The following is a 15494-nucleotide window of genomic DNA, read 5'->3' on the forward strand; positions in this document are numbered from 1 at the left end:
GGTTGCTATCTAGGAATAAACTACCAACCCTGGTAAACTTAATCAGGAGAGGAATTATTAAGTACGACCCAGACTGTCAACTATGTGGTATATTTATCTCCTGTCAAATGGAAACCCAAGTTTGGTCCCTCGTAGAAGACCAAATCCCAAGGACGAAGTTTGAACTGAACCAGTCATTAGTTGGCTGGTGGATAGATCTAATAAACTCCAAGAATGACAAAACATATCTTTACTTGTGAGAAGAAATCAGCTATCTCCTTTCGTACCTGTGGAAGGACGGGAATGAGAAGGTTAAACAAGGTTAAAAGTATCGATACGCTCCTCCAAGGATTGTATCATATCAGCCACTGATTCAGAGGGTAGCTGGGCCTTAAACCGATCTCTCTGAATCGATTTTAAAAAAATAAATAAATAAAATCTAAAAAAAAAGCATATCGGGCATATCAATATTTTGAACCTTGGTTATAAATAATAAATTTTATAGACCTCAAGAGGTAATTAAAATATATATTATGTGGATCAAGTGGTGCCCCCAAATCCATCAACAATGAAAATAAACTTTGATGCTTCAAAAACAAAAAAGGAAAATGAGAATTGTGCTTTTGGGTGTATTGCAAGAAACTACAAAGGAGAAATGACAAAAATAGTAGCTGGCCCGATTTGCAAAGCTTTGATCATGGTAGCTGAAATGAGGGTTAGTTCGGAGGCCCACAAATTGGCAAAGGTGCTAAGGTATCCTCATGTTATAACAGGAGACTCCAAGGCTGCTATTGAAGTGTTGAAGGGTTCCAGTAAAGCTGCATGGAAGTGTTACATCATCCAAAAGGAATGCACGAAGATTAGGGAGGATGCAGACATTTCGATCAGCTACCAGAATGTGCACAGAGAAGGTAACTAATAGCTCCGTTTGGAAGGAGTACAAATGCAAATATGTAGAATGCACAATCTTGTATTTTGTATATATTTGTACTGTACATATTTACTTTTTCCAATGCTTAAGCATCTGACCAGCTCAAGGGATTGGACCCCAAAGAGGCCTTAGCTGTCCAACCGTGCCATCATAAAGCTCCACACAATCAGCCCATGCCATCTTGGCCGTCTCTAAAAAATGAGCACAAGTTCATATATGTAAGCCCATGGGCCCGTTGAGCTTGGTCCATGACATTATTGACATAGAGACATGGGTTTGACTACTAGATGACAATAATAAATTCACCCTCCAACAGCTCAATGTCAAATACAAGAAAAATACTCGCAAAGCTTAATACATAATTTTTTTACGCCTTAAGTTCATTCATAAATGCTTAGGTTATAAAGTAGAAAAATTAACAGCAATGAAAAATACAATAAAAAAAGCATGTTAAGTGTGCTAAGACAAAAATAAGTAACCAGAAGCACTGAGAGAAAAAACGATTTGAGAAATCTCTGCAACTGATGCAAATTTAAGTAACGCCAAAAATAAATCAGCCTTTTTGGTGTTACTTAAATTTGCACCAGAAATTATAATTGTTTGAATGCTTATGTGGTAAAAAGCATCTGTTTGGGGGAATTTCTCATGACAACCCCTTTTAATGGTATAGCCAATGTCAAGATTGAAGTTATTGAGTATTAGGCTAAAATAAATCAGCCTTGAGAATTCAGGTACGTAATAAAAGAAATAAAGTTGCATGAATCAGTATATCAACATTATTAGTCTGGAGTTCTTTGAATCCTAGGTATATTTTTTTCTTCCACTTTTTTCCAAGCCTATGCCTGAGCTTTTGTCCTATGGCTATGAGGGGTGCAACTTGAGCGGATTAAGATTCGGATTTTGTAAAAATTTGAATGAACCCACCCAAAGCATGAGACCGAAACAGTGGGCCAACCCGAGTTGCATCCATCTGAAACCAGTCTTGTAAAATTGGTTTTAATTTTGAAGTTTGTCTTACTGAATTTTTTTTTTAGGGGGGGGGGCAGCCTATTTCTCCAATATATGAATGTTGTGGCCCATATCCAACAGATCAAGACCCTCTCGGTCTTTCTCAGTCTCAGTCCGATCTGCTTTTCTTAAGGTTGCATCAACCTCACAGCACTTGCAGCCATACATCAAAAACATCTCTTATATTGTATATTGACATTCATGGGAAGATTTCTATTCCTAATACACTACTACTGACGTTGGTGTAAATTAAAGAGCAGAGCGGGATTCCTCTCAGTCTCATATAAGATATAACAGAGAATTAAAACAGATAAGCGCGCGAGATTTTTCCCACTTGTAACCCAGCGTTCTAGAATGATCTTTTTTAAGTCGTCTCGATCTGAAATATTGAAGGGACCAATTAACAATCTGACGCTTGCACGAAACTTTCATTTTTTTCCTAGTATTCTTACCCGTACCTAACCAGTTTAATTTATTAATTTTTCTATATTCAGAACTTATTACCAATAAATCGTTCCTCATTTGACCTATAATTTGTTAGGACTTTACAAAATCAAAGTCGGTTTGGTTATCAAAATTCACAAGTGAAAATGACAGAAAAGCTGTCAGTAGTTGGAATTCATATAATTCTAACTGTTTTGCCCCTCATTAAATTTTGTACATTAAATAATTTTCATGTTATGATTTAGACACTAATAATTTAACATAATTCAGATTAACTAAATGTGATGGCTATAAAAGGGGCGGTGGAAGTGATAACACCGAGTAGAACAGTATGACGAAAATATATTGATAGGATAAAGCTTAGATGATGATAATGATGATTTGAACACCCCTTTTCTGATAAACCAATAAACCATGCATGCATGCACGGCCTCCCTCCTATGAAGGCACCGTATACATATTAGAAACAACTCCCATACTTGTCATATGGAGATATTCTCAATACACGGGTGGGGTGGGAGGTGCAGTATGGCGTTTGTGGGGCATCAATCTGATCTCGCTTCGAGTAGAACAGTATGACGAAAATATATTGATAGGATAAAGCTTAGATGATGATAATGATGATTTGAACACCCCTTTTCTGATAAACCAATAAACCATGCATGCATGCACGGCCTCCCTCCTATGAAGGCACCATATACATATTAGAAACAACTCCCATACTTGTCATATGGAGATATTCTCAATACACGGGTGGGGTGGGAGGTGCAGTATGGCGTTTGTGGGGCACCAATCTGATCTCGCTTCGATAAATGACCCTCGAAATAGTTATGTGAATCTGCTAATAAATTAATTTTTCATGTAAGACGTTCAAAATATTGCTAGCTTTCTTGGACCTCGATCTCTATTTCCATATATTGAAGTCATGAACTATACTTGCCTACTTGGGTATATTTAAATTGACAAATAGGAAGTGGAAGGTTTGGTTATCAAAAGAGGGGGCGTCAACATCATGAGTAATTAGAGAAAGCACAATTCCCGGACGAAGAAATAATATTGGAATTTAGAAAATTTTGAAGTTAACCTCTCGATCGTTGAGTCGTTCCTAATCCTAATCCTACCCCCAACGTTACTTTCATGAGAAAACCCATCCATTTTCTATCACTTTCTCTCAATTTCTTGGCAATCTATTGAGTGGGTCGATCGAGCCTAATGTCATTTAATTTGGTCAGTAACCAATAGGCTCTTGGCTGATGATAGCCAAATGGAAATTGAAGATATGTTTTGTCAGTACTTCACCTTGTTTTGGCCTTTTGGGTTCACCTACTCTTAAGAATATCCGTCATACTTAATTACTTTTTTATTTCTTTTTGTTTTGTCTCTTCGTCTCTCTTTCTTTCTTACTTATTTCTTCAGTTTATTAATAAACTGCATTCCCAAGTCAAAAAAAAAAAAACTAAGGGAAGGCTTGTAATGAAAGAATTCATGTATTTATGACAGGATTAGTAGGGGTAGGGCTCAAAGTCTTGTGGGTAGTTTCATTAATGTAGAGAAGAAAATATGTACATAAGCTAATAAGTCAAAATAATCTAATAATGTTGTTGATCAAAAGCATATATAATGGCCAAAGGACTTTTCACATATAGCGTGTTCCACAAAGGGGAGATGTTGATTTTTTCTAATATTTTTTAATATATACGTGGAGTTTTCTTCTCTTCTTTTCTTCTAGTTATATACAGCAGCTTAATTTAATGAGGTCTCTCAATTATTTACAAGTTTGGCAAACCACGATTCAATCTTTTCCCGTTTAGTTTGCAATGGATCTAACTGTCAAAAGTTGATGCACTAAAAAGACGCAAGAATTCTAAAATAGATGATTTTTTGAAAGATCCAAATGGAGCTTCTGCGTTTTTTTATATTCATCTTTGTATAAAAAGACACACCTTAACTAAATGGGCTTCAGGCTGCTCAGGTCTTAATGCAAAAGTTAAATTCATCTTTTGAGTATTATCAGAGCTACGAGAAGACCTTCACAAAAAAGAGTTGCCAAATGGCCCCTTAATACATATGTAAGATACAAATATATTAACCTGATCTAGAAATTAAGGATTGAGCATGAATACATCTTGTTTGTTTCTGCACACTTGGGATCTACTGCTTGCCACCCTATGTATAAAATCCACGTAACCAATTATAAACAATACACCACTGTTTTGTATGCATAGGACTCACAATCATGTGTCTTGTGATCAGTGACAGGGCTAGATTTTTTCATAAACAATGATGGATGGCTAAAATCAAGCTTCAAAATATTGATATGCCCAATAAGTCGGTAGAGGCATATCGGGCTGTATCAGCAGTTTTTTTTTTTTTTTCAAATCTGATTCAGAGGAGTCAGTCTAAGGTCAGTCTACACCCTGAACCTGTCAAAACCCTGATACACCCTCTGTAGGGGGCGTATCGAGAAGCTCCCGACATGATACATATCAGCCGATGTATATCGATACTTTAAACCTTGGCTAAAATACAAATTGAATATAAATATGGGATTGTGGGGAATTTTATGTAAGGCAAGGTTCCCCTTTGCCAATTATGTAGTTTTTTTTACACAGCTTTGCAAGCAGCAAACATCAATCCTATTCCAAAGCTAGTGTGGCTAGCTCTCCCTGACCTTGCCTTCTTTGGCTTATTGGCTATAGACACCTATGTTGGAAGCATTGGTATCTGCTGACTGCTGATCACCCATTAACAGGATTCATTGCTGGATCCCTCAGGAACACGCTTTCGAGTTAGCCTGTAATACAATATTATATACGCATTTGAAGGTGTGTTCGTATTAGCTAGGGATGCAGCAATTGTTCGTCATGCCTAAGAGTGATGATGGAACACCCCCCTCCTGCTGCGTTGAACCATAAGAAAATACATTTTTAGAGTCAAGAAACTTTTGGGAGTTTAACCATAATACTGAAAAAGCTTGTACCCAATCAGCTGGTATCATAAAATTGGTAACTAATTCGATCAGGATGTTCTGATTAATTGAAGTTCTTGTATCAAAATTTTCTGACATTGCCTTTGTCTTTTTTTTTCCTTTCCTTTTGTTGTTGAAGAGATATATATATATATATATATATATATATATATATATATATATATATATATATATATATATTATATAAACTAGCTCTAAAAGCTATAGAGGCAATTAGCTTCACCTACTTCATCAATTAAAAGAACATAATTATAGAAATGGCCTTAGGGATGGCTAGAGGAACATTAGAGATCGACCATTATGCATCAACAAGATTTTTCTTCAATTAAAAGCAACTAAAAATAAGTATCACTGAAGGTGTTCTTTGGACCAAAACTGAAAATTCTCTTTAGAGGGAGAAAATGATAAGTAAAGAAAATAAACTAAAACATTTTTAATTAAAATTATAAGGGTTAGTCCCATTGCTCAGATATGTTAATTCATTTGTTTAAATTACTCAGTTAATTAATCACTTATTTGAATTGTTCTTTGTAAAATTCAGTTTAGTTACATTAATTCTCAAATATGGCTAACCTCATAGCTTAGAAAGAGAGAGCTTTTAAATTTTGCCATGTGGAGAAGACATGATACAACCAATTAATGCCACATCACACAATTAAATTGCTCTTATCAAACAAGCAACTTCCTAATATAATCAACTTCCCAAATACAAGTTCCTTATCATAAAAGTAGTAGTTCATCTCTCCCTTCCTAAGTTGAACAAAAATATAACAAACTACCTAATTCAATTTTTTTTTTTTTTTTTATGGATAAGCTACCCAATTCAATTGAAAACTCAATTGATTTAACCATGTCCTTTCTCATTAATAAATAAAGAAAAATCCTCTCAATATGAGGAAGATGTAAAATTACAACAAGAAAAACCATGCCTTCAACCATGATAAAAAGAACATAAGAACAATAACAACTGGTTTCTAAATAAACTTATGATGATGACCACTTTTTAGTAAAACTGTTAAGGTATTATATATCTGGGAAAAGAAGAAAGCTGGTAATGATTCTATTAAAGAAATCTACAAGATCAAGAACTTTCCCAGAAACAAAAGAAAAAGAAAATATGTACCCAACAGAAATGCTAAAAGCAATTTCACTCCCTCCATACAACACAAATGTTTTGTTGATTTCCATCTTGATATTCTGTAAATAAAAGTCTATATATTAATCAGACTATAAATTTTGTATACTAACATGATGTACATTTATGCATTCAATTAGACATGGGCTATTAACTAGTGAGAGGGAGCTTGTGAAGAACAAAGATATATATTGAATAAAACTAGTATAAAATCTATAAAAAGTTCTACTTTAGGCTTATAACACTAAGCGCAATGTGAATAAAGAGATTAAAATTATAAACCTGTAAAACTAAGTTCCTCATAAATAAAAATTTTAAAAAACAAGATCACATAGACAATATGTTATACCAAATAAAAGTGAGCATCTTACCTATTTGGTGTACAGTAGCTAGGAGATCGACCAGGATGCCAAGTTGACAAAGATACCAAGAGAGATATGGGATGAACCAGATACTTGTACTCTTAATCCATGGAAACGTTTTTATACCCTCTCTCTCTCTCTCTCTCTCTCCTTCTCCTTCTTCTTCTTCTTCTTCTTCTTCTTCTTCTTCTTCTTCTTCTTCTTCTTCTTCTTCTTCTTCTTCTTCTTCTTCTTCTTCACAAAACAGTTTGTCTTCTGTTTTTTTTTTTTTAATGATAAGCTAGCTAATGATCAAAGATAATTTGGAAGAAAAATGCAACATCTAAAATATGTGCAATAAATGATAAATGCATGGCAAATTTTTGGGTAAGCGCTAATCAAGTAATCCATCAACTAGTTTCAAATTTTAAAATATGAACAAAAAGTAACTAATAAGAGAAACGTACGAGTGTATTATCAACAAAGGGCAACATGCAGAATAAAACACCAAACCGTCAGCCCATGGCCTTCTGTTAAACAAACTGAAGCACACAGCAGAAATGGATTAACCCAATCTTGGTCCATGCTGATGGGGGCACCACCACTGAAACTGAACTGAGTCTCGTCTGAGGTAACAAGAGGGATAAAAGTAATGAAAGACAGACATATTCCAGGCTATATATATGAGGATTAATTGTGTATTGATTGGTGAATAGTGGTCATACAGTACCATCCGATCCTGTAGGCAAACCACATATATACGTACTGAAATATGTGAGTCTTTCATTAGAAATACCCTTGTCACCTTAGACGAAATCCAAATCAATTTCCATGATGCCGCCCTTAAGTGTCACCATTCCCCCACCAACATGAAAGACAGAAAGAAAGCACTCAGAACAACTAAGACTAGCTTATCAATGGGGATCTAAACTTGCTAAGCCTTAACTTTCAGCGATTCAAGAATGCAAGAAAGAGAAACATATATATATATATATATAGGCAAAACTTTGGCCCAATGAAAAACCAAATGCAGTATAGATATTTGAACACGGATAGGATTTTTAGAAAAATAAGCTGGGTCATGCATGATGTATGCCAAAGACAATCTTGATAAAGTGTTGTTTCTGAATTCAAACTAGGGTTTATCTATCAAAAAAAGAATATTCAAACCAGGGTTTGTTAAAACCACTAATGTAACCCAATTGGTTATATATAAAACCCACGTCAGCTGGACTGGTAATATTTATTGCCAGCCAGTGATCTAGCAGGGCAGAGGTTTCCAATCTATTAGGGTTCAATGAAATTGGCTTGAGGAATGAGGAGGATACAACAAGTACATGATGGAATAGACAAAGATTCATCAAGAGTCACAATCCATTACTTAGTTGACAAATATTACTTTAAAATGTTTCAGAATGTGGGCATTTTCCTTTGTCTCTCTTGTTTATTGGCCTTTTCCTCCATCCTACATGTGGAGGTGATCTGTAGTACATAATCTGAAATTTGGGGGTCCTCATGGCTTAGAATTCTCTAAACACTCAATGTTTCGTAAGTATGACTTTTTGAAAGGTTGGTTTGTTAAACCTGAGACATCAAATACGGTTAAGTATTTGGTGGACCACAACGTTTGCTTGCTTTAGAAGCATAATTCTTTGTTTTTTTGGTTGAAAGCATACATGAATAATCTTGTAGAACAACCAGACTATGTCAAACTCTATTTGTGTGGAGGAGATTAATTGGTCATGTACAAGAATGGAAATCTAATTACTCATATTAAATCTATTCATGTGAGCCACAATAAACTCCAAAGTAGGAAGTATATGTTAAACCTTTCTTTTTTAAACTTAATTAAGAGTATTATGGACCCTAGCTAGTGGTGCAACTTGAGCAGGCCAGGATTGGTTAAGGCCAACCCAAGCCAAACTGTAAGAGTTGCACCCCCAAGAAAAGCCTAGTCTAGGCCTTATTGAGGGCCACTTTTTAGTTTAAAACTCTTTACCACCTGGCCAAGACAAGCCCTAAAGTAGGGGACATACATCGTTTGTATTAATAAATACCAAAACTTTAGATGGATTCTAGACATATATAGGGGAAACTACAATCTACAATGTAATGTGGTAGAAGATTGTAAGTGAAAATAAATATGACCAAAACAAATTAAATAAGGGGGTGTGAAACAAAAACAACTGCCAAATCAGCCAAACGAACCATGTAGTTTCTCTATTTCACCTTATTATAGGAGATAGGTTAGTCAATGAAGTGGTTTAATTAAGACCCATAAATCTTCCAAGTGGTAATATGGTTATTGGGGACCCTAAGGGGTGTCATCATGTATTCATGTACATTTTTTTTTTTTTCGGTTTGAAATGCCAAATCTCATGCTTTCAAATAAATCCCTGTTTTGGCATCAATTACTAAACGAGATCTCTAATGCATGGTATAGAGAAATTGCACCTTGGGCTGTGAATATTGTATTCCCAGCTTTGTAATGTTGTACTCCTAGCCTTTTTTGTTTGGCTGTGTTCAAGATTAATCTATTGTCATTGCTTTAAAGTCGTGAGTGCAAGATTAATCTAGCCTTATACGCTATAGCCTGAGGTGCATTTCATGATAACGGTACTATAAGTATAATACATGTTTTCTGTACCATAGAATTGATGTTTTCATATTACGAAAGAAATCCTTTTTCTTTTCAAAATATTTAAAAAGTTGAACTTTTCATAGGCTATATAACTCTAGAAAATAGTTCTAGAGCCTAATTGAATGTCAGTTATATATATTTAATTGGAAGATCATAATCTACCAAGGGTTGTAAATTTTTACGTTAACTTAAAATATGATCAAAAGGGGCTTAATTCAGCCATATCGAGGGTTCTAAGCCAAATTTCTCCCTTGAGTATAAGGATTTGAGGCCCTGTTTGCTTTTTAGGAAGTTATTTATCTGGGTAAATGTTCTTTCCTGGGTAAGTGATTCTTGAGAAATATTTATTGACATAAGTGTATTTACCCATGTTTTTTTATTTCCCACGTAAATAAGACAATTTATCCCATTCAAGTGTTAGTAATTTTTTCCTCCATGTGGGAAAGTTACTTACCTACCTAGGAAAAATAAATCTTCCATAGACCCCTCATAATCTGAAAAAAGGAATATCTATATCTTACTCAAATCCAAAATCCTATTGACCAATTTTTCCCATCTCAAAATCCAAAAAACCAAAACACGCACTGAGAGGAAATTTTGAACAACAAATTTTCTGCTGAAACTTCAAAGGGATGAAAAGTCGTGATTGACTAAAGTGGCATCTTTGGAATATATTTGATAATAAACATCTCTAGGTGTATTGGCACAAATGATTCATCAAAGATGACCGCTGAACTAATAGTGATGCTTCAGAACCATGCATTTTTTTGTTCCAAGTCTCTGCTACAACTACCAAATTCCTATAGATCCACCATGCCATTGGTGTAGTTAATCTGTCATTGGTTTTATCCAGTGTTTTCAAAATCGGACCGGACTGGATAATCGGACCAGAAAAACTGGGAACCGGTCATCTGACCAATTCCGTTTCACCCCAAAACTACTTTTTAGCCAAAAACTGTTGATTTAGTCGACAGTTCACTAACAAGGGGGTCGAACCATCAACCCGAACAATAGTTTTTGGTCGTTTTTTTTATAATTTTTTTATTTTTTTTGTCAGAACGGGTCATCCATTCAGATTGGACGGTTAGACTGTTCGACTCAGGAACCAGATGGTCTATAATTAATTATGGCTATTAGGCCTTTCTTATTCTAAGATAATATGTGTATGTCCACATGGCAAATGTTATAATCTCAACCTTGAAAGATATGTAAACGTGAATGTTATGCATACTTGCAAGATTTTTATATTATTACAATTAAAATATTATTTTCTATAAAAAGAAATTTGTTTTCTTCCTTGTTTTACATGATTTGTATATTTAATTGAATCATAAGCAAATATACAAGTCATTATGCAAGGAGTAGTTCAACCTAAAAGTTCATGCCCCCTCATGTGAAAGTTTATTGAGCTTGAAGCATGGACAAGCACACCCATCCATACCTTGTGGTGTAATTTAATTAATTATAATGGGACAATGAGGATCAAACACTAAATCACTTGGTCAAATATGCTCTGATACCATCTCAATATAATCTGTTCAAAATAAAAGTATTAATTGAGTTAGCTAGATATTAGGTGAGGTCTCTGAATAGGTTTTTGTTCTCTAACAAATTCTATTAATTGTTTTGTTAGGTTGGCATCTCTCTCATTCTCTTGCATGTAATTCTCTTGGATTTACAAGGTCAGGTTAGCAGTTGGCTTGTGTTGTGTTATATGTGGTATTTAGGTGGTTTGACAAGTGTAGGCGTATTGTATTATATCTTTGATGGCCTAGTTTTGTTGGGACTGGTTGAATTGGTTTTTTTCTTTGAGACAAGCTTTGTATAATAAAAGGCTTGTATATCCAAGGTTTTTAAAGCCGAATCAGACAGGGAACCGTTATGGGGTGGTTCCTAGGTTGAATGGGCTGATATATTGTCCAGTTTGAACTGATGGTCCATTTTGACTTAAAAAATAAAAAATAATAATAATAAATGGTCAAAAACTGCTGTCCGAGCCAACGGTTCGACGACATTGGTCAGCGAGTCACTGACTAAATCAATAGTTTTTTGTCAAAAAACAAATTTATGATGAAATGAAACCAATTACCTGATCGATTTCTGGTTTTCCGATCGGACCATCTGATTCAATCCCGTTTTAAAAACCATGTGTATATTTCCATTTTTTTTTTGTTTTTAATAATTTTTTTATTAATATAAATTAAAAGACTACTTGAACTAGATAGTCGAACTGTCCAACCAATGACGCAGTTACCAAAACAGTTCTATGTTCCATCCCTTGCCGAAAACGGTCATGGATCTTTCGAACAGGATATATGAACTACAAACAAAGGTGTGTACGTACAATTAATGGACTATGGAACCAATCAAAAGTAAAAATATATGGACAAGGAACACCCCAGACAGAGATCAGAGCCCGTCAAAGAAAAAAAAAAAAAAAACTTAAAGGCATATTAATGTTGATGTACAAAAATTCTCTAAATACACCCAATTTTGCCAACGAATCTGCAACTGTGTTGAAATTCCTGGGTAATCCATCTAGAACTTGGCAACACAGCAGTAGCTTATCTCATCAGAAAAAGAAAAGAAATTAACCAGAGGTACATAGTTTATCAATTTTCAAAAGCTTGCGGTATGAACAAATGCAATAGAGTGAGTGGCAGGAGTCCCGGAACGAGTAATTATCTTGATCGATCAATCCCCTGTAGTCTGTTAAATCTCATATTAATTAAATTTTTACGCAAGCTTTATGAGATTGATAAAACTTAAAAGTCAATATATATATATATATATAATAAAAAGCAAATTTTTCATACAAGCAATCTCTTGCCTGACATGCATTTGGTAATGGGTCTAAATCAGATAGAGAAAGTGCTGAGTGATAAGAGCCCCTGTCCCATCTATCTATGCACCTCGTGGCCCCATCCCATGCATTGTATATATATGTATATATATCCAAAATCTATTCCCTTATATTACAAAGTGAATAGACAAACCAAGTGACCAACTTTTCACGCCAGCACCTAGGTCTTCTGGAGTTGTCATGCATAATTGCAAAATGTATTCAGTTCTTTAGTCTAGTATAAAAAATAAATAGATAAATCTCTTGACAATTAATCAAAATTCTTACAATATTATTGAAATCTCTTCACAGAGTAGCGTATTAAACATACTTAGAGATAAGTGAACATTTGAAAATGCCCTAACTATGATATACTAAAGAAACAGAAAATGAAAAGAAAAGCATACGGGTTAAGTCTCAACTGGCTGGTTGTGGTTGGTTCTAATCTAGATATTAACCCATTTGTCTTAGCCCATTGGCCCAGTGAAAAAGAAACATTTCGTATCATTCATTCATGCGTCTACTACCTACCCATATTATGTTACATTCTTGCAAGTATTAGTAGAAATCGTTGCAGCAGGAATTATTAGCAAAACTTGGTATTAACTAGGCTATGTTTGGTTTGAAGGAAAAAAAAAAAAAAAAAAGGAAAGGTAGGAAATATTTTAGTAATAGCTGGGGTGGCTGAACTGATCGAGTGACTTAATTGCTTCGTATTTTAGTTGATAATAAAATATTCGGGCAACAACATCAGCTCTAGTTAGGAGCTCACAACCTCAATAATTTATTCACTAAAAGAGAAAGCAACAAGTCGTTCAGTTCAACCATTGTAGCATTATCAATTGGCCCTACAGTATTAGTCACATTCAACCTTACAGTCTAATGACATGACTAAGAATATATATAATTTAATGTTGTCACAGTATGCCAATTTTAAGGCCAAACCCAAACCATTAGCATGATGGCAATCATAACAGTGCTACAGGAAATTAGCAAGATTTTCTAAAATAATAGACTTAATTTTTTTTTTTTTATCTTTTCTCATTCAATTGTTTATTTATTTAATTCACTGAAGCAATTATATTCCCCTTTTTTGCATAGCCTTCTAAAATCCAGATGGACTACACACAAAGTCGTGCGCACCCAGCTATACCACCTATCAAGAATAAACACATCAACGTTCTATGTTTCTGTCCATATAGTGTGATGTGTACAAAACACTGGCATATATATTCACTCTTGATTTGGTCCTTTTGCCCGGTGTGCACGACTTTGTGGAGTTCAAATAGGCTAGAGACAAAATGATACACAGGCTAGGCAAACCTAACTATAACAAGTGAATATACCATCCCTGTGCATAAAGTGGGACCATAATGGATGGGCCCTATGGGTAAGAAACACTGGCCTGTTCATTCATGCATGATATCGGTAGCCCAGATACTTTCTCCAGCCCATCTGGTCTTGATTCTGTGTGTAGTTCATGTTCATCCCGTTCTGCCTTCAATAAGAATGTTAAATCCAAACATGATAAGACTTGTGCAGGTCACATTCATGCATATGATGAAGCTAACTTCTTCACTTGCATGTTTATAAATGGCCCTAAGGAAGTCCGAGTGAAGTTTCCTTTGTTGCTTTCATTACATTATGGAATCTTCCCGATATTACAAAGGGTTTCTTTCTTTTCTTTTATCTTCTGCGCCGGGCCCCCCCGGGAGTTTGATTTGCAATTTGGGTTGGTCCCAACTCCCAACCATCATTTTACATTGCTTTGGACTTGACCTTTCAGTTGACACCATTCAAATAAATTTTGACACAAGTACAATCCCAGCCACCCAAATCTTAATTTGTACTTTCTTATGAAAATCTTGACATATCTCAGTACTAAACTTGGCTGGCCACAACGCCATTAATCACTTGGAAGAACAAGTACAAGACCGACGTACCCAATTCATATAAGTGTCATTTCTAGTTGTTAAGGTTGTGTATTTTCAAAACACAAAAAGGGTCTATTAGAAACCTTTGTTCTCGCCCGGCCTATACGGGTTGAACTACTTCACTTCACAGTGCAAAAGTTTTCTTCCTCTTCTCCGTTCAAATAAAAAAAAAAAAAAGATCTCGCAGAAACTACTTGATCAAATGAAATCTTCTTTCAAGTTTTAACAACCGGAGTTGGAATTACTGTGGATGCTTAAATTGTTGTGTAGGAAACATTTTATGAAGAAAAATCAATGGTATATATGAAATGTTATATTGATTAATTCAAAGCATTTGTGGTAGAAAAAAAAAAAAAAAAAACATATCATTTCACAAATTTTCGTTGACTAACCCCAAACCTGACCTGGAGAATCCTTCCAGAATCTTCTATATGTTAGACAGTTATGTCAAGATGGCAAGTTGCTATTGCCAACTGGAAACCAATGACAGACAAGTACGCCAAATCAGTAGCAAAAGTGCGGTCGTACTGCTTTGGTGACCCGTCATCCTTCTATTACTGACCCCTGATTGCTATTTGGCAACTTGGGGCGCTTTGTATTTGAATGTTAGACTCTCTCCTGTTTCACCGGATTGTATATCTGATCTATAGAAAAAATCACAATGAGACAAGATAATTTCATTCGTATTAAGCATATACCAATCAAAAACTAAAGCCCACTCAATCAATTCACTTATACTAGATCAAAACATGTATCAGCAGAGTTGTTTGTAAACTTAACCACATGATCATTTCCTTAGATCTAATTCTTATTTATTTAGTGTTTATGTGCTTAAAAATGCACCATACATGACACATACAAGACGATATTACATATCTACTAAAATTAATTTGGGGGGACCCGCATAAAATGTCAAATTATTAATGCTGCAAATGTGTGGTTGTTGTGTGTTCATACAAAAGAACTATATACAGTGGTCCTCGTTTACTTGTTTTATCTTCTCTTTTGATTTTATGCTTAAATGTATTAACTAAAAGTTAAGTACTTGGTCACCCTCTTCATGCACGTTACTTCATAACCAGGCATTTTAGCTCGTTGAATAACCTACTACTTCGATCTCTAATTTGTATTTATTTAATTATTTATAAGTAGCTCTTGACCCTACCAAATGATGACATGGAAGGAATTGTGCTACGTTCATGCACTCTCTGGTCCCACAATAGGAAGGAATTGGTATGGGTAAGGTGAGT

General features: G+C 34.9%; 1 long non-coding RNA gene across 1 annotated transcript; it reads right to left on the reverse strand.

The window, feature by feature from the left end:
- Nucleotides 1-4686: 4686 nt before the first annotated feature.
- LOC148801069 (uncharacterized) lies at nt 4687-7977 on the reverse strand. The gene is made up of 3 exons (XR_016083769.1): nt 7295-7977; nt 6858-7103; nt 4687-5261 (listed from the first exon to the last, which is right to left on the reverse strand). It is a non-coding gene; the product is annotated as an uncharacterized LOC148801069 (long non-coding RNA).
- Nucleotides 7978-15494: the final 7517 nt, after the last annotated feature.

The sequence above is a fragment of the Nelumbo nucifera genome, chromosome 3 (assembly GCF_055504915.1).
Source record: "Nelumbo nucifera cultivar China Antique chromosome 3, China Antique-T2T, whole genome shotgun sequence".
NCBI classification, from domain to species: domain Eukaryota; kingdom Viridiplantae; phylum Streptophyta; class Magnoliopsida; order Proteales; family Nelumbonaceae; genus Nelumbo; species Nelumbo nucifera.